Source organism: Periplaneta americana, chromosome 16 (genome assembly GCF_040183065.1).
Source record: "Periplaneta americana isolate PAMFEO1 chromosome 16, P.americana_PAMFEO1_priV1, whole genome shotgun sequence".
Lineage (NCBI taxonomy): Eukaryota > Metazoa > Arthropoda > Insecta > Blattodea > Blattidae > Periplaneta > Periplaneta americana.
In genome coordinates, this window is record NC_091132.1 from 45641318 (window position 1) to 45667097 (window position 25780).

At 36.1% G+C, this 25780-nt stretch overlaps 1 long non-coding RNA gene across 2 annotated transcripts in view; it reads left to right on the plus strand.

The window, feature by feature from the left end:
• Positions 1–1038: 1038 nt before the first annotated feature.
• LOC138716214 (uncharacterized) overlaps positions 1039–25780 on the plus strand; it is a 143871-nt gene continuing 119129 nt past the window's right edge. The window contains exons 1-5 of one of the 2 annotated variants that reach the window (XR_011336589.1): positions 1039–1119; positions 1384–1516; positions 4419–4561; positions 22235–22354; positions 23488–23587. This is a non-coding gene — a long non-coding RNA (uncharacterized lncRNA). The remainder of the gene's footprint in view (positions 1120–1383; positions 1517–4418; positions 4562–22234; positions 22355–23487; positions 23588–25780) is intronic. The other variant, XR_011336588.1, reaches the window with a different exon arrangement.

A 25780-nucleotide genomic window follows, 5' to 3' on the forward strand; every position in this document is an offset into this window, starting at 1 on the left:
CCAGCGCCAAAAGATACCCAGCATTTGCTCTTAATGGGTTGAGGGAAAACCCTGAAAAGAACCTCAATGATTAGATAACTTGTCTCAACCAGGATTTGAACCCCGGTCTGCTTGTTTCACAGCCAGATAGGGTAACCATTGCTATACAGAGGCGGACTAGAATTATATATCAGGAAGCTGAGAAATGTACGACAGTTTTATGCTGAAGTACGACAATTTTCATATGTTGGTACGACGGTTCCAATACCTGTATCTGGCAATCCTGATTCGTATATTGTGCACAGTGTTGCCAACTGGGCGGAAATGTAGCAGACCAAGCCTTGGTAGCAGACGGGAAAAGAATGGCTTTGACGGGTGACAGATTTTCTGGCGGAAATTACGATTTACATTGTTCTTTGACTTTTTTAGGTGCTGTCATTTGTAACTGTTTAATTTTTGGGGGAGCTTAGACCAACGAAACACATCAACTGCAGAACTAGAGGCAGACTATTAATTTAATCAAGATTGTAAGGAAGTTGCGTTAATATCTTCTTTTATTTAAATATAGATACAGTATATTGAGTGAGTCTTGCTTTTTTTTTTTTTTTTTTTTTTTTTGACGGATTCTGACGGATTTCCAGGTGATAGACTGACGGGGATCAGTGTTGCCAACTGGACGGAAATTCCGTCAGTTTTGACGGAATTTCAACGTAATGGACGGGAAAAGAATGACTTTGACGGGTGACGGATTTTCTGGCGGGAATTACGATTTGATCGTCTTTTGACTCTTGTAGCTGTTGTCATTTTTAATTGTTTAATTTTTGTGGAAACGTAGACTAACCTAGCACATAAACTGCAGAATTTGAGGCAGATGATATGGATGAATTATTATTTTAATCAATATTGGCAAGCAAGTTATGTTAAAATTTGCTTTATATATATATATATATATATATATATATATATATTGAGTGGGTCTTATTATTTTTTTAGTTTTGACGGTTTCTGACGGATTTCCAGGTGTTAGACTGACGGAGATACATTTTATGTGTTGGCAACACTGACGGGGATACAATTTATGTGTTGGCAATACTGATTGTGAGCAAGATGGTGGCCGGAGGGAAAGACGAAGAAATGTAGGTAATGCGTATGGTTTAGCCTACGTTTGAAGGAGATTCGAAGCTTCTTATGACATCACACCATCCTCTAATCTAGCCAACATTTATTCTCATAAACACACTACCGACATCCTATAATCATTTAGGCTCCTTTTATTAATATATTTAATCACTGTTCATCCGTATTCTTGAGTGTAACAAAATGACTTTAAGGCTTAATCGCAATATAGAGAACGCCAGATAAATGTGGATTACATTAACATCGCTGTAACCTGATCTCTTCTAGAGCATCGACCATGGACGTGGGACAGAAGGAAGCAAGTCAAGTTCCTGAGCTTGTTGGAAAAAGTCCTCCGATCATTGGAAGTTACAGGTGACTTCTTTACGAAGAGGAACACTTAAGAATCATCTAGTGTAAGGTGTCTTAATTCTTTACCACTGCTTCATTGGTTACAGAAATACTTGTTGGAGTACTATGTACGGTTAAACGAGCGTTGAGCGGATTCCGCCGATTGAGTGTGATTTTTTGGCAATTCAAGTACGTCGGTATCTATTCCAAAATCGGCGGAATCCGCTCAACGCTCGTTTCACCTGGGTTAAACGAGCGTTGAGCGGATTCCGCCGATTTTGGAATAGACACCGACGTACTTAGGTTAGGTTAGGTTAGATTAGGTTAGTTTAGGCTTTTATTATCCCGTCAAGATGAAGGTGAAAGCGATTGAGTGTGATTTTTTGGCAATTCAAGTACGTCGGTATCTATTCCAAAATCGGCGGAATCCGCTCAACGCTCGTTTCACCCTATGTACTTGTATGCCATTAAAATGAATAATTCATTTATTCATAGTTTTCTCCCCCAGGATCGGTCTTTCACTACAATCCCAGCATTCTCCAATCTTCCCTATATTCTGTCTTCCTCTTAGTCTTTGCATACGAGCAATATGTTGTTGTTGCTTAGTCAACTGTCTGAAGACAGGTCTGAACCTCACAAGTGATACCAATAAGGCAGCACTTATGAAGCAACTAGGCCAGGAGATAGTGGGGTAGGGTGGCCATTTCCTTTCCTCATCCATTGCATACATCGCCGACTAGCTACATAACGATCGATATAAATATATTAATAGCTAAGTTATTGTCTATCATTTGATATTTTGGTAATTTGCTAGGAGACGTCGTTACATATAGATCACTTTTACACTAAACCTAAAATTTGTTTTTGCAAGATATACTAAAACCCTAACTTAACCTAACCTAACCTAACCTTACCTTACCTTTCCTTTCCTGAATCTGTGACCTTACATTATTTTAGGGTTTTAGTATACTTTGCACACACTAAATTTAAGTTTAGTGTAAAAGTGGTCTATGTGCAACAACGTCTCCTAGCAAATTATTGTCGGACCATTGGATCTGTGCCCCCGTAAGATATGCGAACTGAACCCTAATTCCTTCTCAGCCTCGGTAATTAATTTCTCTCCCTGCATTCCTATCTCTCTCTTTTCTACCTCTCTCCCCCACTACTCACAATTTTGAATCTTCTTGCGGGACAGTTTATTTGCACTTGCAGTCCAGTGTTGTCAACTCAACATGAATACTGTAGCACGGAATGGTGGAAAAAATATTATTAAGCAAGTACATAATAGCATTTTGCGATAAAGACAAACAAACAGGTCAATATCTTGTTTCCTATAAATCAGGCAACGAAAACAGCAGCTGCGATCACAGGTGAGGCTTATTTTATTTCAATTGATTACGTATTAAAATGACTTATTTAACTAATACTAATAATAAAAGATTTTATGTAATTTATATAGACAGGTCAGAACTCTTAATAAAGAAAATTAGGAGAGAGGGAGTCTGTGCAGGAGATGAAAAGCTAGAATCACCAGGGAAGAACAGACTAAGTTAACCTTTAATTATTCTGTAGATGATATGAACCGACGTATTTTAAGAAGAAAGATACAAGAATTTTATACCCTGCAGAAACAAGTTCCAACATTGAAGAAATTACTGAAGGTTCCGAAAGAAGCAATAATTTCCAAGGTTCGAGAGAAACGCAATGGAAAGTGATTCGAGACATGGGATTTAGGTTTAAAAAATGTAGAAATACAAGATTATTTTGATTGAAAGAAATGATATTGTAGCATGGAGGACCAGTTATTTATGACACGTTTGACAGAAGTTTGGCAACATCCCTATTCGGCAAGGTTCGTGGCCTGCTGTTTAACGTGGTGGGAGGAAAGCGGGTGGAATGGAGTGAGTACAGGCGTTAACTTTTCCAAGAATGACGACAACGCTGAAGGGGCACAGATCCGATGGTCCGACAATACCCTTCTTAGTGACCTAGCCAATTTCTTTTCCTCTTCCATATCAGTTTCAGCATTATTCTTTCTTAACCTACTCTTTCTAGCTCAGCTTCATTTCTTATTCTGCCTGTCCATTTGGCACGTTTCATGCTTCTCCATATCCACATTTCAAATGATTCTAGTCAATTTTTTTTTTTTTTTTTTTTAATTCTTCGTAATGTCCATGTTTCTGCTCACATACAATGCGACACTCCACACAAAGTGCTTGAATAGTCTCTTACTTATATTTTCAGAGGTACACACTTACGCGGGAGATGCTTTTTTTTTTATTATTTTTATTTTTTTTTTTTTTATATAAGCAGCTCTTGTTATTACTTACAGTACATTTCAAGCATTTAAAGCTGTTCACTTGTTCTACTGCCTCATTTCGAATTCGTACGTTTACCTTCTTTATTTTTCTTCTCATAATGAATGTAGAAAATATGAAAATTAATATGGCTTTTAAATTCTACCATGCACTCTACTAATGTAAATGACATAATAAATGAGATTTATTAAATCTACATACTTCGACTTCAACAAACAAAATTTGATAACACAATCCCAAGGGAAAAAATGGAACTCTCTGCATCAAAATCCACAGTTAATTCCCGATTTACCACGAAAATCGTCTGTAGCTGCATTTAGATTGGCAACAGGCCATAATTGTTTGGCTAAACACCTGCATAGAATTGGAATATATCAGTCCCCTAACTGCCCATTGTGCAACTCAAACCAAGAAATGGATTCGGAACACCTCAAAATCTGTGCTTCAGTGGCTGGCCGTGATAATATCTTTGAAAAATATTGGAGTGCAAGAGGTCGAATGACTTTATTGTCAAACGCCTGGCATTAGAAAACAACAACAACAACATATTTACTGAATGAGTGCATACGATGTTTCATGCTTGTCATACTCTCAAATGAAATCCCATCAGAATATTTTTAAAATGATTATAAACATGGTTCGATACTATTTCAGATTCCACCATAAGGACAACATTCCCTGAAAGATCAGATGTCTTCTGGTGATACTTCTCTCTCTCCTGAACATCGGATAACTCTACGTCGACAAGCTCCAACGTCCATTCTGACATGGTTGGGATGCAGAGGATTTCAACAATAGTAAGATTGCACATTTTATTTCCTTTATTTTCATAAACCACTACAGGCAAGGTGGTTGTAATTTCGTTGTAGTGTTTTAGTATGTAAGTGTCAAGCTGTGTGGCCTGATTAGAGATGTCAGGACATAGTGCATTGTTGTGTTTTGTTATGCTTTTCTTCCCATTCTCGTCGTTGGTCGGGATTGTTAGCATGAGCAGAGAGAGAACCGTTTCCTTGGGGTGGGGGGGCAAAGCAAAACGTATAGAATCCCGATATAACTAGATTAATAAAGGTATTGTAAAATGAAGTAAAATTGTAACAAAATACGAGTATAAAGACAATGTCACTTTTTTTCCTCTTGTACAGAGGAGGGACCTGAAGGCTTGCACTGCAGCCTGAAGCTTATTGTGCTTATCACTCCTATTTTGTGAATGATTGGGTAGCCAAACGGCTGTGCTCTTGTACAAGTACAGCACACCGCATGGTGAACTTGACCCAGACTATTGTATGGATGATGATATGTGAATTAATAATAATGATGAAATGAGTCTGAGATCCAACACCGAAAATTACCCAGCAATTATACTTCAATTGGTTGAGGAAGAACCCCAACCAAGTAACTTTTCCCAACCAGGATTCGAACCTGGGCCCGCTTGTTTCTTGGTCAGACGTGCTAACCATTACTCCACAGCAGTGGACGAATTTTATATTTACTTTATCTGTTTATTTAAAAAAGCAAGATACCATATGAAATGTAAATTCAAATTATTTTATTTAACCTCGTCTTTAAGTTTACACATTATACTGGGATCACTTTTCTTTTTTCTGCATTGTTGTGCAGTCAGTATGTAATTCATATTTCTCCAAGTGGCTGCTTGAACACCTGCAGAGTTCTAACACATCAGTTCAGGCTGTTACGAAAAACATTACAGTGCTTCAATTCCTCAAATGAAGTATAGAAATTCTTATACATTTAGAAATTTAAAATTATAATCCAGACACATGGTCTGAAGACATCAATTCGTCAATAAAATTTAAGCACAGAAACTTAATCATAAACAAAAGTAAGAAATATCTTTTGAATTCAATATTTTCTAACGTTAATAAAAAAATAAATGAGTTCGACCAAGTTTGGGGGGAGGCAGTGGCCCCCCCCCCCCAATAACTCTGCCTATGATTGTTAGGCTCAGAATTTCATGATGTTAGATATAAGACCGTACCAATATGCTGAGTTGCATCAGCAACCATGTGGTTCAGTTAGAGGCAAACTTAAGGCAAGGGTATGAGGAGGTCACACATTGATTTTTCCAACTTTTAATAATTTTCGGTAAATATTTCTGAAAACATCTTTTCTAGGCCTTTTTTTAAACTTATCAATTTTGACGTATTCTGTTAAAAGTGATAGATACATTAATTTCTGGCTCAAACGACCGTAGAAAAGATTAAGCATTTATGCCACTCTAGCTCTAACCACCTTCTCAAAAAAATTGAAAAATGTAAAAATAATTTAGTAAAAATTGTGTGGTATCCAATGCTGCATGCTAAAAATGTGTTTTTAGAACTTTATTTCTATGTTTTTAGACTTTCTGTGAAGACGATAAGATTAAGAGTGGCATAAGTTCTACTTTAAATACGGCCAGTTATGCCAAAAATAAACATTTCCATGAAAATACGTTGGATTTTATAAAAATAACAGTGACATAAGGCATATCAAAAGCCTGAAGAAACCCAATCTAACATGTTATTGATCCTCGACCAAGAGGGCTCTATAATAATAGGAGAGAGGGGCTCATAAGCTGGATTAAGTGTAATCTGTCAAGAAGCTTCTCGCAGCCATGAGCGGAGTGCCACATGCACAAAAAATGGCGGGAATTTCAAACGATTTCTCTGCATCTTGTTATATTCATATTTACACCAATGTTTGAAATGTAACCATCTATATTACAAATTTTTACTTTTTTCTCCCTTTCTTGTAAAAAACCCTTGAGCCAATACCATCAGCGTTTTCAGAATGTGATTTCCCAGAAAGTTGTTGTTGTTGTTGTTTTCTAATGCCAGGCGTTTGACAATAAAGTCATTTGACCTCTTGCACTCCAATATTTTTCAAAGATATTATCATGACCAGCCACTGAAGCACAGATTTTGAGGTGTTCCGAATCCATTTCTTGGTTTGAGTTGCACAATGGACAGTTAGGGGACTGATATATTCCAATTCTATGCAGGTGTTTGGCCAAACAATCATGGCCTGTTGCCAATCTAAATGCAGCTACAGACGATTTTCGTGGTAAATCGGGAATTAACTGTGGATTTTGATGCAGAGGGTTCCATTTTTTCCCTTGGGATTGTGTTATCAAATTTTGTTTGTTGAAGTCTAATTATGTAGATTTAATAAATCTTTTTACAGAGTAATACGTAGATTTAGTAACAGGTCTGTAAGTAACAGTGCTGCCCTTCTTTGCTAAAGCATCCGCATTCTCATTTCCCAGGATTCCACAATGGGATGGTATCCATTGGAATACAATTCTTTTATTGAGTGATATTAATTGAGAGAGCATTTTAGTTATGTCTGCTGTTTGAGATGAAGGTGTGTGTTTAGAGGCTATTGATAGAATAGCTGCTTTGGAGTCTGACAATATAACTGCATTTTTAAATTTACTGATGTGGCATAGAAGATTCCTGAGACTTTCACTTATTGCTTTCCCAGAAAGTAGAGGTAGGAAGTGGGCTGTAAAATTTGAAATTATTTAGACATGACCAACCAATTCTCTTGTGCTAAATGTATCACATTTATTTAGTAACAATATTTTATTTTGTGCATAAACCTTCAAAGATCTTTATTGCAATTAATTGTTTGCTGATTTGTAATGATGCACGTGGCTAGGAAAATCTACCATTATATCAAATTAGTTTTTATGTGATAACATTGCTATGTATTATAAATGAACTCACCTCTCATTATCTCTCGATAGTTAGAAGAAACATTTGGGGGGGTGACTATTCCTCCATTTCTGCAATCGAGATACTTGCATATAATATGTGCAACCATTGCAATGTAACAGACATAAACAAGAATTGTATTACTAAATTCAAAATGTCTTCCGTAAAATATATTATCAGGACTAACATCTTAAACCAAGAACACAGATGTTGATTTCACATTTCCAGGAGTTTAAATTTAATGGCAGAATGTAGATAAGAAATGATATTAGCACTCTCAGTGGAGGCTGCTTAGAGTTAAAAGCAATTAATAGGAAAAAGATTGGATTGAACCCCTCTCTGCTATATAACTCTTGTCTCGACCTTACAAAAACTCGTTTATTTAATTTTCTAGACATGGTAAAGTTATATCATCATTGTTTCATTTAATCATGAAATAACGCAACACAAATCAATGTCAGTCCCTTGGTGCTGTGTAGCAAGATCGAAGTTTCAAACATTATCTGAAATTACGTTTTAATTATACAGCGGCGGATACAACACGCTACAAGAAGAAGAAGAAATTGTGCAGACAGTCTGGATAGCAGTGGTTCAATATAAACTCTGCTAAACAAACACAGTCTAACAAAATTCTACGACCAAAGTCGAACATCCTCTCCAAGTTCCAAAAACATCTGAAAACTTCCTGCCATAGCCTCTACTGATAGTCTAATTCAGGGATTAAAAAAAAACTACACGATTGACGTCAGTTCAATTACAGCACCTTCAATCAAAATTAATTATGTAATATGAAAGTAAAAACGATATATTGCGACAGTTTCTCTTCAGTAATTAACAATTAATTTTAATTATGTTCCGATCATTTGCACCAAATTAAATTTACATCTTGGATTCAGCCCTCTCAAAGTAATCTAAATTCATACTGTCAGCTCTGAATGAAGAAAGGTATTTTTCCAAATAGTTACTTAAGGAACAGATTTCGGAAGACAATGTCTTTAAAACTCCTTAAAAACCCCATGTAACCTAACTAACATAAAGTTACCTAATTTTGTTTAGAGAGATTTTTTATTTTATTTTTTTTTATTTTAATTGGTTATTTAACGATGCTGTATCAACTACGAGGTTATTTAGGATGATATTTGGCGACATGAGGCCGAGGATTCGCCATAGATTACCTTGCATTCACATTACGGTTGGGGAAAACCTCGGAAAAAACCCAACCAGGTAATCAGCCCAAGCGGGGATCGAACCCGCGCCCAAACGCAACTTCAGACTGGCAGGCAAGTGCCTTAACCAATTGAGCCACGCCGGTGGCTGTTTAGAGAGAAGGATTTGATTAAATCATCAGCCCTCCAGTGAGTGTGGTGACAAAGATTCTTAATACAGAGCAGTTGTTTTTTAAAATCGTTAATGAAGTTAAAAAAACTACTAAATCTTGAATTTGGGATTCGTTTGATGGCAAACTGTCATATCAACAAAATTATATTTCTTGAAAATGATATTGGATAATATGTACAGAATCACTAAGAATTCGTAATAGGATGTATTGTATTTGAAAGACTTTGAATTTTAATTCTACTATTAGTCTGTAGGTAGAGTGTGGAAGGGAATCTTTTGTTCCAAATAACATACCTTTGACAACCCACTGATTAACAGGTATGTTATATTTAGAAGAGAGGAAAGGTAGGCATGGTTCATATATTTCTCGTTTTTCTTTGTTGGCCTCGTCCTCTTGAGGGAGGTTTCTCTCGAAGTGAATGTTTGATCATAATACCATGGTCTTATCCTTAACCCTGTTGGTGGGTATGATGTCCATGCGGCTGTTGGAATCTGTGGCTGAAATGCAATGAACCTCTTCATGAACCTCCCAAACAAGGTGTTTTAGTACTTCTGTAACACCTGTCCTCACTCTATGGTGTCTGTTGTTGAAATGATTACAAAATTCGGACTAGTTACTTCTCCAAGTCGATAATATTGCAAAACAGGCAACATATTTGGAACCATGACCTCTTCAAGTGATATCTCTATCCAGTGCGTTTGCTTCAGTAAAGTGTCATTTTGTAAACCTATGGATCAACAATTAGCTCTCTTCTGACAAAGGAAAAATTTTACAGTCTGTACAAAAGAAACCATATGACCTGGAAATGTACAAAAATTTGTCCAGACATGTTCAAATATTTTTAACAAGAACCAGAACAGGTCACATTGTCAAACAATTGTACAGTTGGAACCACCAATTCTGGTGAATAATCTTGCTGACAGTGCCAGTTGACGAGCTATTTGTTGTCCTTAATGCATGAGTTGGCGATAACAGTTTCGTGCGCTAGTATCATTGTTACGGAACATACAAATGGACCACAGTACAGTCCGAGTGGATAATAATTTGTAGCGTGACGCAAGCGACTTTCGTTTGCAATGATTTTACAGTACTTCTTCCAGTACGTGTAATATTTTTGTTTAGTTTTTGGAATGTTGGCGGAATAAAGGTTTAAAGCCTTGGTATTTTTTTCTCGAAAATCAGCTTCTGTTTGGGATTCTTATTTTGATGCTATCGTGGCCGAAGTAAGTCAAGGGAGAATACAACACCGCATCCCGTTCCTCGAAATGGCCATTATGTCTGGAGATTAGAAATGTTTTAGGCAGGGACAGAAATAAGTCTACAAAAAATTGCAACGTATTTGCTCCATTTTACTGGTGATTATTCTTAAACATACAGGGATGCTACAGTGCAAAAGGGCGAGTCTCTGAGCTCCTTCGTTCTCCTTGTGTAGAGAAAAGTCTGTTTTGGAAAGTCAAAATGACCATTTTTTTAAACTTAGCTGGTTTCTACCGTCCATATGCCTGGGGGCAGGGAATTGACCTTTACCTTACAGATAGAGTTCGAGGAGCTCTATTCGCCGCACTTATCAGCTTTGTTCTCACTGCACTGCACTGCAGTTATGGCAGCGAGAATGTTGGCGGAATAGAGGTTGAAAGATATTTTTATCTCGAAAATCAGCTTGTGTTCGGGATTCCTATTTTGATGCTATCATGTCCGAAGTAAGTCAAGGGGGAATACAACACCACATGCCGTTCCTCGATATGACCATTATTTCTGGAGATTACAGACTTAAATATTTTAGATAAGGAAAAAAATAAGTCTACAAGAAAAGTTGAATGGATTTGCACGATTTTATTGGTGATTTATTAATGTTTTGCCCCAGGGCTTAAGAACACTCTGTAGCATGATTTCTTGTGAGGTGTTAAATTTGAAACAGACCAGGAACAGTGTCAGCAGAAGACATGACCTTAAGCAGACACCCAATGCAAACCAAGCTTATGAAGTAGATAGATGCTTAGCCAGTGTTGTAGAGTTATGTGGCGCGTGCGGTAAATCAGTGCTCACAAATGACTGCTGGACTATTGCACTGAATCGAATTAATTGTAACACATGTTTGATTAAGACGACATCTTTAAGCACGTATAATCAGAAGGGGTTTAAAGCCCATCTCATCTGGTGGATAGTGTGGGTGGTACCAAAACCGATAAGAGAATGTAAAAATGATGGGGAGAAGATTAGTGGCAGGAAGTGGGAAGAAATAAATCCTAGGAAGGATTGTAATGACATCAGCTCCGACAAGAGATATACCATGTAAGTAACTCGCTATGTATATATTTTGTATATATTTAATAAATCAAGTGTAGTTTCATTCACAACTAATTCAGTCTAGAACCTAAGTTCAGTAACTATGTAGTTTTCCTACAATGTCCTGAGAGCCCCAGCTCTTTCAGTAAAATCGTTTCTGTTCCAGTATAAGTGTCTATCTGTTGACTTTGATGGATGCCTTCACGAAGTGGAGTGAAGCTATTCTGATACCTGACCAATGTGCAGAAACTGTAGCTAGGGAAGTTGTCACAAAAATAATTGCTCGTCATGGAACTCCTAAACAAGTATTAAATATTCAAGGTAGGAATTTTGTATGTACAATGTTGAAGAAAGTTTGCAAATTGGTACACATAAAAAAAAAGTCTGTATCATCCTATGGCAAATGGACTAGTTGAATGCAGTCATCAAACGTTCATGGCAATGATGTCTCACTTTGTGCATAAATACCAAAGAGATTGGAATAAGTGGTTAGCTATAGTACAAATAGTGTATAGAAGTACACCCTACTCGGTGATGGGCTACTCCCCATTCTTTCTCTTGTATGGCAAGGAAATGCCTCTGCCATTTCCAGTTGATGTCAGTCTGAATTTTCCAAGAGAAAATGTAGAATTCGAAACTGTATTTGGCCTAGCCAGGAAGCTAGAGACAGTCTACAAAGTGGTTAGAGATCGATTAAAGCAGAGTAAGACAACGCAAGCCAGACATTACAAGAGGGGAAATGTGAAACTTGAAACATTTGAGGTAGGAGACAAAGTATTCATACACCGCACAGTGTTGAAAAGGGGAATAACAAAGAAACTAGCTAAACCAGTTGAGATAGTAGAAAGACTAAATGAAGTCAATTACCACATTTGTTACAGTGATGGTAGAACACAAGTAGTTGACGTAAATAGGTTAAAGTTGTGCTCCTGTAGAGTCGATGGTCAGGATGACGACATTCACCCTACTGAAAATGAAACGGAAAGTATGTACACGCAATATTGTGAGAATGATGAAGGATCCCTGGGAATGGAATCGAACAGAGAACCCCAAGGTGAAGGGATAATCAATTAAACGTCAGGGACGGCGAGAGAAAAAGCATGGGCATCGGAAGATGAGATACCACTAAGCGAATTAAGAGATAGAGTAGGAAGAGATGGAGGTTTTGAGTCCAAGGACGAAATCCCTCTTGGCTCGTGGAAAGTGAGATGACATGATCCTCCCCAGGCACACAGTTCTGCTGAACCAGACCACGAGTTCGACTCCCGTCATAATTCATGCTCTCAGTGTGAGTAATAAAACAGCTGAACAGAGAAGAGCCAACCAACTTCACCTCGTTACGGACTGAGAACTAGAAATATTTACTAACCTATTTAATTACAGGTTGTCTAATTGTTGTTGCAAGAAAGTGATGTAACAAAATATGGGAACGAGATTTACACTCTGTTCCCCACATGTAACAATATTTTCAGCTACTGAACCACACTGTCTAGCCAGAGGAAACTGAGGAAGCCTGCGTCTTTGGATCAGAATGACCTTCGACGTGATATCGTCCATTCCAGGAAAAACTCTAAGTATATTGTATAATATTAAGTAGAGCATGAAGCTCGCCTGGAAATGCCAAAGCTTAAAATGGCACTTGTAAAATTACTTTTACTTTTGTAACTGAAAATAACTGTATCATAAATAATTCTCTTGATCCGAGTTAACTGCTTTGTAATATGTATATAGATTTCGAAACATTTTGAACAATGAAATAAGGTATGTTTCTAAGCTTAGGATAAATTTAACACAAGGATATAATAGCATTTAATATAGTCTTGAAGGTTACTCTGCCTAATATCCTTATGTGTAAATAATCAAATTCAAACGCATCTGAAGTGATGATTTAAAGAAAGCATAGTTGATGTGAAAATTGAAGTTAGACATGTCATATCTAAAAACTCTTTTATAAGTGTGTAAACGATTATCTTAATTTAATCTTGTAATACTGGAACTTACTGTATGTATGTGTTCCAGGCTTCGAGAATGCAAGATGTACTGCCAATGATGTAACGTGAAACACAGCGTAAGCAACGGGAGCCATGAAGGACAGGTGACATCATTCACCAGCTGGAACACTATCAGCGTTCAGTATGGAAATAAACCGCATGTGTCAGCAGAAGGAGAGTGCTGTGTGTACGAAAAGGCGTCCAACACAGAACAAAGAGTTAAGACTTGAATGCTTTTAGGATAAACATTTAGCTTAAGAATGGAGTGAATTATATTGGAAAATGTGTGTGTGAGTTATGCTTGGGGAGAAAAGAATGTATATTGGAGCCCTGACAAAAACAAAAGAGAATGAGTGAGAGAGAGAGAGAGAAATATTGGGTTATCTTAATAATATCCTATATTGTGAAATTTTATTGTAACGAAGAGAAAATACTATCCAAAATCTATTATTGTACCTAGAGTTGATAAGTGTTATAGCTGACGCCATGCAATGAACCAAACCGAATTAACACAAAATTATAGAAAATCTCAAAATTTAATATAGGAAATCCAAAACCAATTAGAATGCATAAACCAAGTTTTAAAATCATTATTAGTGATTCCACTCTTGATTTGTAATTCAGCGACCACCAAATTCATAGTATACATGGTGTGGATTTGAAAGCCAATGGCGAGGGAATAAATGCCCCATAAGCCTGCCTGAGGAGAAAGAGTCCCTGACACGAGATTGACTCTGTAAACTCTCACTGTTGCTTGTGTGTATGATTGTATTCCAGAATCTAATCCACCATCAGTAGGCCAGATAAGTTCAATGAAAAAACACGTGCCATTGAGGCATCGTCTTTTTGAAAAGAAAGGAGCCTTGTTATGTCCCAGGGCTTAGAAATGCCTTGTAGCATGATTTCCTGTGGGGTGTTAAATTTGAAACAGTCCAGGAACAGTGTCAGCAGAATACATGTCCTTAAGCAGACACCCAATGCAATCCCAGCTTGTGAAGTAGATAGATGCTTAGCCAGCATTATAGAGTTATGTGGCGCATGCTGTAAATCACTGCCTATGATAAAAGTATTGTTACGCCACGAATCACTGCTGGAATAATCGCATTGGTCCAGTGGAATAAAGCATGCATTTTAATTGATTAAATTAAATCACGCATTTTCGAAATCTTTTCTTATGGGTAGTCTCAGTAAAATGACTTATCACTGTATTGCACTGAATCCAAATAATTGTAACAGCTGTTTGATTAAGACGACATCTTTAAGCACGTATAATCAAAAGGAGAAGGAGTTTAAAGCCCATCTGACCTGGTGGATAGCATGGGTGGTATCCCGGCCAGGAAACAGATAAGAGAATATAAAAAGTGATGGTGAGAAGATTGGTGGCAGACAGTGATAGTCAGAATCTAAGGAAGAAATAAATCGAAGGCAGGATCGTAATGTCGTGAGCTCCGATAAGAGATATACTATGCAAGTAACTCACTATGTATATATTTTGTATATATTTAATAAATAAAGTATAGTTCCATTCACAACTAATTCAGTCTAGAACCTAAGTTCAGTAACCATGTAGTTTTCCTGTAATATCCTGAGAGCCCCAGCTCTTCCAGTAAAATCCTTTCTTTTCCATTATAAGTGTAATGGTGGTGTCAGATATCCAGTGGCGTAGCATGAAATTTTGAGCAGGGGAAGCTAACTCAAGTTGTTTTTCATGCAATATGAGAAAATGTATTACAAAAATACAGTCTTAAAATAAATAGTAGTCAATGTCAAGTCAGCAGTCGAAGATTGGTTGGAACATCGTAAGTAACACCAATAAGGCATGACCTCAAATGATATGTGGTAAAATATGATTTCACAGTTTACACATATCTCTAACAAATAGACACGTATACGTATAATATTAGCTCACTCCCTGCGTCTGTCTTTTGGTTGTGTCCTTCATTGATAGCAAGGGAGTCGGTCATTTGTTTTTTAAATCACACTTTTGTTCGTAAGTCAGTATTGATAATACAATTGTCCTAAAAAAATTGAAGTAAATTGGTGTCAGGAACTGTTATTTCACTCATTATTTATTATATCAGCCACAATGCACACTAACACTTCAACTGAACACAAGTGACGAAAAGGGATAACTAGGAAACTACTTATTTTAAGTGTCAAAGCTAGCTTTTTGTGAGCCTTGCGTCTAGGGTAGTTTAGTTACAAAGGGATGGAAAATCTGCGGGGTGGATTACACAGAAGAAACCAGTCTGCTTGGAACCTGGTGTGTGCAGGCTTCTTGTTTACTGCTGCATCACAAATCATCCTGAGTTGCCGCACCACAATATTTGATGCGTAAATATAAATTCTATTAAAATTAATAAATAATTTTCTCCATAAACTGCAGGTTTATTATGAAATTATTATTAACTGGGGAAGCTAAGCTTTTTAGCTTAAATTGACGCTACACCACTGCAGATATCCTGGTAAGTGTGAGCAGGAGTGGAATGCAATAGTGATCTGTTCAGCAAGTCATCTGACCTAAGTTGTCATACACAACAGTAGTAAACATTGCAAAAGGGTGAGTCTCTGAGCTCCTTCGTTCTCCTTGTGTGGAGAAAAGTCTGTTTTGGAAAGTGAAAATGACCACTTTTGAAATTTTGCCGGCCTCTACCGTGCATATGCCTGGGAGCAGAGGGTTGTCCTTTGCACTACAGATAGAGTTCGACGAACTTTATTCGCCGCTCTTAACAGCTTTGTTGTCACTGAACATATGGCGGAGTTATGGTGGCGAGAATGTTGGCGGAATAGAGGTTGGTATTTTTTCTCCAAAATCAGCTTGTGTTCGGGATTCCCATTTTGATACTATCCTGTCCAAAGTAACTCAAGGGGGAATATCACACCACATCCCGTTCCTTGATATGGCCATTATTTCTGCAGATTAAAGACTGAAATATTTTAGGTAGGGAAAAAAAGAAGTCTACAAAAAAAAGTGCAAGAGATTTGCTCGATTTTATTAGTGATTATTAGTAAACATGGGGGGATGCTACAGTGAAAAGGGCGGGTCTCTGAGCCCCTTCGTTCTCCTTGTGTAGAGAAAAGTCTGTTTTGGAAAGTCAAAATTACAATTTTTTGAAATTTTGCCAGTCTCTAGTGTCCAAATACCCTTGTGGAGAGGGTTCTCCTTTACACTACAGATAGAATTCGAGGCGTTCTATTTGCCGCACTTATCAGCTTTGTTCTCACTGCACATACGGGAATGTTGGTGGAATAGCCTTGGTATTTTTTTCTCAAAAAATCAGCTTGTGTTTGGGATTTCCATTTTGATGTTACCATGTGCGAAGTATGTCAAGGGGGAATACAACACCGTATCCTGTTCCTCGATATGGCCATTATTTCCGGAGATTAGAGACTGAAACATTTTACGTAGGCAAATAATAAATGTAGAAAAAAGTGCAACGGATTTGCTCGATTTTATTGGTGGTTAATAGTAAATATGCGGGGATGCTACAGTTAAAAGGGCAGGTGTCTGAGCCCCTTCGTTCTCCTTGACCATTTTTTGAAACTTTGCCGGCCTCTACTGTCCATATGCCTGGGGGCAGAGGATTCCCCTTTACACTACAGATAGAGTTTGAGGCGTTCTGTTCGCCGCACTTATCAGCTTTGTTCTCACTGCACAGACAGCAGAGTTATGAATTTTAGTATAATCGTAAAATAAAATAAAAATGGAAAAATAGAATTGAGAATAATGTTAAGAAATGAAATTATAATTTTAAATGGAGTCAAAATTAAAAAAATTGTGTTAGATTGGAAATTGATGTATAAAATGAAATTAAAATTAAAAAATGAAATTGAAATTAGAATTAAAATTAAAATACTGAATTAAAATTGTAATTATAAAATGAAATTGAAATAGAAATAGAAATTAAAAGTAAATTTTAAATTATAATATAAAAATGGAACAAAATTGAAAAACTATATGAAATTTAAACTTGTAATAAAAGAGAATAAAATTAAAATTAAAATGAAAGTTGAAATTGAAAAATGAAATTAAAAAGAATAAATTAAGTTGAAATTAAAATAGAGAAGAGAAGTAAGTTAAATTTAAAAGTAAAATACATATATATATATATATATATATATATATATATATATATATATATATATATATATATATATATATATGGATAAGTATACAATTGAAATTACTATTTGAAATCAGAATTAAAATTTAAATGTTGTGTACTGTATATCAATTTTCGATGCCCGTGCGTCCTATTTGAAACAGTTCAAACTTATGTACCTGCGCAAACAACAGCTGCTGTTTTCTCCCTATCAGAAAGCAGGTTGGTTCGCTTTTTTTTTTTTCTGTCTTGTGATGGAGAAAACAAGGATCGCGCAGCGACGAGTCACGTTGGCAGTAGAAATGCTCTCAGGCACTGTGACGTCAACGGCATCCTCCACCACTGAGAGGGGTATAAATAGAGCTGGGACATGAGTCCAGAGTCACTCGTTTGCTAGATGGTGTCCTCCGTCACTAGCAGCAGTCTTCCAACCAGGCCTATCCTGTAGCCTTGGTTTTTCTAAACTGACGCATGCGACGTGCGAGGCCTGCCTCGCACAAATCCGGACTACATGAGAGATAGTAGTGGATTCTATAACTGCGAGGTGCGCAGATCTCGCATCTCGCAGATATAGAAACCACTCTCTCTCGTGTAGTCCGGATTTGTGCAAGGTGGGCCTCGCACGTCGCATGCGTCGGTTCAGAAAAACCAAGGCTTAAGGTTGTCTTTTGTTCGGACGTGTCTACACACGGCCACCACTCTGGGAACATGGAGCCAAGCTGCGTCCCTGTCTCCTGTATTCCTTCCTACACCAGCCGAATCTTCCTCACTTCTTATGTACCCTAAACTTATTTTATTCTCGTGTCACTACAAGTCTCATCACCACCTCCAACCCACGCACTTCTCTCCCCTGATCACCCTTATCTCACACCTTCCTGACTTCGACTCCCTGCACTTATCTCGGCTTGTTCGATAAAACACAACAAGCCCTACAGTCGGTAACTCACGAGTTCGCTCTGTTTGATCTGTCGATGATAGAGGTCACCATTTTCCCTGCTCCTGAAGTCGGTAAGTCGCACAGTACGCTGTGTTGATCCTCCGATGCCAGGAGCTTGTTCTCGAAGTTGGTAAGTCGCACAGTTTGCTGTGTTGATCCTTCGAACTAGAAAACTAACCTTCTACCCGATTCCATCTCTCTCGTTATCCTGCCCCCCACAACACACATGAAAGCAAGCCGATCTTCCCCAGGCACTCCCTTACCCCTACCTCCCTCTCACTCAAATCGTACTTTACTATCACCTTTCATAACTCTTCCCGCATCGAAGCCTCAGGACGAATTTCTAAATTATCAATTTCTATCACGAATCCCCCGTTACCTCTACCACAGAACTATGAGGGAACCACAGTTATACTTTCTTTGTTATCCTATTTCTGTAATAAACTAATGTTACTTTAAAATAGTATTTCCTTAAACTTCACCATAGTTTCATACCATTACCCCACCCACAAGCGACAGCTATCTTGTCACGCCACTCCTGTTTCCCCTCCCCACCTCGACTACACGTCGGAGAGAGGAACGACCACGGAGACTGGCGTACGACATAAAAATATAATTAATATTTAAATTAAATTTGAAGAATAAAATCGTAATTAAAATTGAAAAAATTGAATGAGAAATCAAACCGGAAAATATGTATTTATATGTCTTTTTCATGTTAAATTCAGAACTGCCTTCTGAAGGCCAATAACAGGTCGAAACATGGTAACCAGGTACGATAGATTTTAACACGAGAAAGACATATAAATACATATTCCGAAGTGATATAGTGTTGAAAGTTGTGTAATCATGATGCATATATTAAAAATCAAATTGAAATGGAAAAAAATTAAACTACAATTAAAATTGAAATTAAGAAATGAAAATTTACTTAGAAATTATAAAATAAAATTACAATTAAGGAATGAAATAAATATTAATACCAGAAGTGAAATGAAAATTACATTTAAAATTAATAAAGTAAATTAAATTTGTAATTAAAAAGTAGAAATTATATTGAAACAAAAATATCATTAAAATTAAAAGTAAGGATAAAATTGAAAGATTAAATTGAAATGAAAAATAAGTTAAATTGAAATGAAAAAGTTACACTTTGTTTTTTGAAAAATTAGAAATAAATTTAAAATAAAATTTAAAATGTAAAATTAAAATTAAATATGAAATGAAACGCCTGAAGCTGTAAGACAAGATTTAGTAGACTATTAAATTTACATTAGAATTTAGAAACTCATCAATATTATACGAATCATCAAGAAGCCATATTTTAAGAAGAGATTTCAATTTAAAATTAAAATTAAAAAATGAAATTGAAATTAAGATAAAAGAATTGAATTAGAATTAAAATGAAAATGAAAAAAAAAAAAAACAGTAATTGTAAATATATGATTAAAATTAAAATTAAGAATAATAAAAATATAGAATTAAAAAATAAAATTGAATTTAACAATATGATTAAAATTGAAATTAAAGTCAAAGAATAGAATTGAAATTTTAAAATCGAATTAAATTTAAAATGAAAACATGAAATTAAAACTTGGAATTTAAATTACAATTAAAAATAAAATGAAAAAATGAAAATGAAATTTAAAAGATGAAATTAAAATTGAAATAAGAAACTGAGATCACAAATGAAATGAAACTTAAAAAAATGATATTAAAATTAAATGGAAGCAAGAAATAAAATTAAAATTAAAATTAGAACATAAAGTTGAAATTAAAATAAAAAATTGGAATCAGAATCAAAATTAAGAAATATAATTGAAATTTATGAATTAGTTTATTCTCAAGAACTTCAGACGCCTGAAGCTTTGAAAGAAGGTTTAATAGACAAAATTTACATTAGAATTTATAAACTGATTAATATTGTGAAATAGGTTACCCAAAGCACATTTTAAGAACAGATTTAAAATCACAATTGAAATTAAAAAAAAATGGAATTAAATTTGAAAAAAAAGATAGTTAAAATTGAAATAAAAAAATATAATTTAAATTGAAATTAAAATTGAAAAACTGAATTTGAATTAAAATAAAAAAAAATGAAAGAAATTTTAAGATATTATAAACTGATATAAAATTAAAATAATAGTATAAAAATGAAATTGAAATAAAAAATAGTACAAAAATTAAATTAAAACATAAAATTGAAATTGAAATCGACAAACGAAATTTAAATTGAAAATTAACATAAAAATTGAAGTTGAATAATGGAATTGGAATTATAAATTAAAGTAAAAAAATGAAATTAAGGATTAAAATTGGAATAAAAATTGTAATTAGAACAGAAATTAAAATTTAAGAATTTAAATAAAAAATAAATGATGGAGTTAAAATTAATATTATAAACATAAATTAAAATTACAATTAAAATTAAGAAAATAAATGTGAATTTAAAATTAAAAAATGAAATTAGATTTAAAAAAACTAAGTGAAATTGAAAAAAAAAAAAATGAAATTAAAATTAAAGAATAAAATTAAGGACAAGAATTAAATTAAAACTAAATATATAAATTAAAATTAAAACAAAAAATTAAAATAATAAAATTAAATTAAATTTAAAATGGAAATTAAAAATACAATTAAGAAATAAAATTAAATAATATATAAGTGAAATAAAATAAATAAATAAAATTAATTTGAAGAAATAAATTAAAAATTAAATAAATGAAGTAATATAATAAAATAAAAGTAATTAATTAATTTGAAGTAGTATATCGACATGATAGCCATCCAAATCTTGGATTTAAAATATCAACATCCTAAGCAATTGAAATGAAGAAAAACGAAAGTGTAAATTAATGTTAAAAAAATACATAAAACAATTAAAAATAATAATATTCTGCGACAAGAAGTGGTAGCTATGAAAACGATAAAAATAAGTTGAAAATAGATAATATATATTGAATATTATAAAGATGAAGAGAGATGGTGATTGATGATGTTCAATGAAGATTTTAAAATGGTTGATGCAATTGTCTGAAGAGTCTTTTCAGGAACCTTTAATTTTCAGAGGATTTCCAATGTACATTTGGGAATTGTTCCTCGTGCACCAAACATAAGTCCAATGACATTCCAATTTTGAATACTATACTTGTGACTGAGATCATGAGAGCATGGAAGGTAAATAGCGCGCTTCTCTTCATGTAGGCCCTACATGCTTTGGTTGATCTTCATTAATTTCAAACCTTACTGTTGGGTCAAGAATGAGACCAGTTTTTTTATTTCGGTTAATTAGTATGATGTCAGCATGCCGTGTAAATTTGTGTGTGGTAAAAAAATTAAACAAAACAAATTTGAACAAGAAATTAAACTAAAGGTTGGATTGCATAGTTAAAAAATCACCTCAGATAAGACTTTGCACTGTAATTTCTTTTCCTCTTTCTTGCTTTTGTTTTATATTCATAACAAATTATTGTTTTTGTAAATGGTATACTTTGTCTTCTAGGTAATCCCTGTTTAGGGAAAGTGATAATAATAATAATAATAATAATAATAATAATAATAATAATAATAATAATAATAATAATAATAATAATAATAAATGTAATTGAATTGAATAAATTAATTAAATTTAATTAATCGATTAATTAAATTAAAATAAATGAATTAAATATATGAAATAAATAAATAAAATGGAATGACGTAAATGAATTAATTAAGGTTTATTAAATAAATAAGTGAATTATATTAAATTCGATTATTAAATGGAATAAATGAATAAAATGCAATAAATGAATTAAATTAAATTAATTTAATAATTAATTAAATAACATAACATTATTAGCTAAAATTATTTAAATAAATGAATGAATAAAAAAATAAATAACTGAAATGAAGTAAATTAATTTAATTGGATTAAATTAAATAAAGTGATTTAATTAGACTGAATTCCATAAATGAATAAAATTAATTTGAATAAATAAATACTGTTAAGACGAAGATTGACATAAGTAACTATCATCATCATCATAAACATCATAATCACAGTGAAGGCTAGAATGTTTTCTGCATTATGTTTAGTGAGATCTGAAATATTCCTTCCAGATTGGTTGGCTGTATAAAGCTGATTATTCCAAAGAAAAACAGAAGATATATTAGAAGAAGAAAGAAGCAGTGAGGAGAGGCGTCTCATGGTGGGGGATACAGAAACGCACATTAGTTCATGTATGTATCTGATGGTAAAAGGTTAGTTTTCTGTGTAGATACAGTACTTGCGTAATTTATACTTTTGAATTATGTATTTTGCTATTGCACAGATGGTTAATTTCGAGCACTAAGTCACTGGTACTTGTCGACTGATTTCGGCTTAATTGGTATGAAATTTTCAATTCATACTTGTAGTGTGGAAGGCTTGTAAACGAGTGAGCTTTTGAATTGACATGTGAATTGAGACACAGTATTTATTACTTTATTTAGTTTAATGTCAATATAATGAACTTATTTTCGTTAAAGCGACATTGATTAGATTCGTATGAAAGTTATGGATTATTGGTTCGAGTATTCATCCTTAATAAACATCTGTGCTTTACAAAATATGTAGCTGGCACACTAAATGCATGTAGCTGTTGTAGGGAGAGTCAAAAAGTAACTTTAATAACTGTTTCATTATTTGAATATGTACAATAAGACTACAAACACTTGCTCACTTTTCATCATGCATTGAACGTAGTGAGGACTATGTTGAAAAGTGATGAAGTGTTTGTAGTCTTACGTACATATTCAATTAATAAAACAATTATTAAGGTTACTTTTTGACTCTCCGTTGTATATATTTATTATTATTATTATTATTATTATTATTATTATTTTACATAATAGTCATTAGCCCCTGAAATAGTGTAATAGACCTTTGAGTTAAAAAAAAAATTGTTTATCATAAAAAGGCTTACGATGAAAGAGTAATGGAACGGAGAAAAATTCTCCCCGGCGCCGGGGTTTGAACCCGGGTTTTCAGCTCTACGTGCTGATGCTTCATCCACTAAGCCACACCGGATACAATCCTGGCATTGGAGAGAATCGTCTCAGATTAAGCTCCAACTCTTGGGTTCCCTCTAGTGGCCGCCCTCTGCACTACGTCATAGATGTCTATGAACGTAGGACCGAAGTCCACACATGTGCTGAGGTGCACTCGTTATGAGTGAGTAGTTGGCAGGGATCCGACGGAAAATATATATTTGGTATAATAACTAATTTTACGCTAATAGTTATAGAACAGTTATAAAGACTAATGTGTATCTTAATCCTTTGCAAATGCATACCAAGATTTATTACATTCCATTGGTTGTTTGGTGTTGTAGTGTTGAATACTGACACTTGGCAAGCTGCAGTGATGGTCACAGAGAGTGGAAAGAGAGCACAGAGAAAGCAGAGTGAGCACAAAGAAGGAGAGACAGGACAGTGAGTACAGAAAGAGCACAGATAAGATACAGAGGACACAGAGAGTACAGTGAGGGCAGGGAGAGAATAGAGAGGACAGTTGGAGAAGAGGGACGACAGAAAGGGAAGATAGAGGACAGGGTGAAAATAGAGAGAACAGAGAGGCCAAAGTGAGTACAGAGAGAGTACAAAGGACGTAAATAGAATACAGGAAATGCAGATAGAGTTCAGAGAGGGCAACCAGAGTACAGAGATGACACACAGAGCACAGAGAGAAAGTAGAGAGGACAAAGAGACAAAAGAGAGGGCAGATAGAGCACAGAGAGAAAGTACGTAGAGCGGATAGAAAGATCACAGAGAGGGCAGAGGGAGAAAGTAGAGCGGACAAAGAGACAAAAGAGAGGGCAGATAGAGCACAGAGAGAAAGTAGAGAGGATACAGAGATCACTGAGAGCGCAGAGAGAGAAAGTAGAGAGGACAAAGAGACAAAAGAGAGGGCAGATATAGCAAAGAGAGAGAGTAGAGAGGATAGAGAGATCACTGAGAGGGTAGAGAGAGAACAGAGAGAAAGAGCAGAGAGAGAAAGTAGTGTGTAATGAGGGACAACAGAGAGGACAGGGAGAGCACAGAGGGGACAGGAAGAGCACAGAGAGACAGGGATAGCAGAGAAGGGACAGAGAAAGGAGAAGGAAAGAAGAGAGGGGACAGGGTGAGCACAGAGGGAAAAGGGAGAGCTCAGAGAGAACAGGGAGAGAACAAAGTGACAGGGAGAGCACAGACGGAGCAGGGAGAGGACAGGGGGGACAGAGAAGACAGGAAGGGCACAGGGGGGACAGGAAGAGCACAGAGGGATTGGGGAGAGAACAGAGGGAACAGGGAGAGCACAAAGTGACCGGTAGAGCACAGAGGGAACAGGGAGAGACCAGAAGGGGACATGAAGAAGACAGAGGGGACTGAGAGAAGACAGAAACCAGAGGGATTAGGGGGAACAGAGGGGACAGAGGGGAGACAGAGTGGTCAGGAAGAACACAAAGGGGCAGAGAGAGAGAAGACAGAGGGAACAGGGAGAGACCAGAGAGGACTGGAAGAACACAGAGAGAAGAGAGAGGGCACAGGGAGAGATCAAAGGGGAGAGAAGAACACAGAGGGAACACAGAGAAGAGAGAGGGGGCAGGAAGAGACCAGTGGGGACATGAAGAGAACCAAAGGGGACAAGCAGAACACAGAGGGAACAGAGAGAAGACAGAACGGACAGGGAGAGACCACAGGGGACATGAAGAACACCGAGGAGACAGGGAGAAGATAGAGGGGACAGTGAGAACACAGAGGGGACAGAGAGAGGACAGAAGGGACAGAGAGACCAGAGGGGTCATGAAGAACACAGAGGGAACAGAGAGTAGATAGAGGGGACTGGGATAGACCAGAGGGGACAGGAAGAACACGGACGGGACAGAGAGAAGATAGAAGGGACAGGGAGAATCCAGAAGGGACAAGAAGAACACAGAGGGAACAGAGAGAAGTTAGAGGGGACAGTGAGAACACAGAGGGGACAGAGAGAAGACAGAAGGGACAGAGAGACCAGAGGGGTCATGAAGAACACAGAGGGAACAGAGAGTGGATAGAGGGGACTGGGATAGACGAGAGGGGACAGGAGGAACACAGAGGGGACAGAGAGCAGATAGAGGGGACAGGGAGAGACCAGAGGGGACAGAGAGAAGACAGAAGGGACAGGGAGTGACCAGAGGGGACAGGAAGAAAACAGAGGGAACATAGAGAAGATAGAGGGGACAGGGAGAACATATAGGGAACAGAGAGAAGACAGAAGGGACAGAGAGAATCCAGAGGGGACAGAAAGAACACAGAGGGAACAGAGATAAAAGAGAGAGGGGCAGGGAGAGGAGAGGGGACAGGAAGAACACAGTGGGGACAGAGATAAGACAGAAGGGACAGGGAGAGACCAGGGGTTACAGGAAGAACACAGAGGGAACAGAGAGAATACACAAGGGACAGGGAAACAACAGAGGGGAGAGAGAGAAGACAGAAGGGACAGGGAGAGTACAGAGGGGACAGGAAGAACACAGAGGAAACAGAGATAAGACACAGAGGGACTGGGAGACCAGAGGGGACAGGAAGAACACAACGGGAACTGAGAGAAAACAGAAGGGACAGGGAGAGACCAGAAGTGACAGGAAGAATACAGAGGGAACATAGATA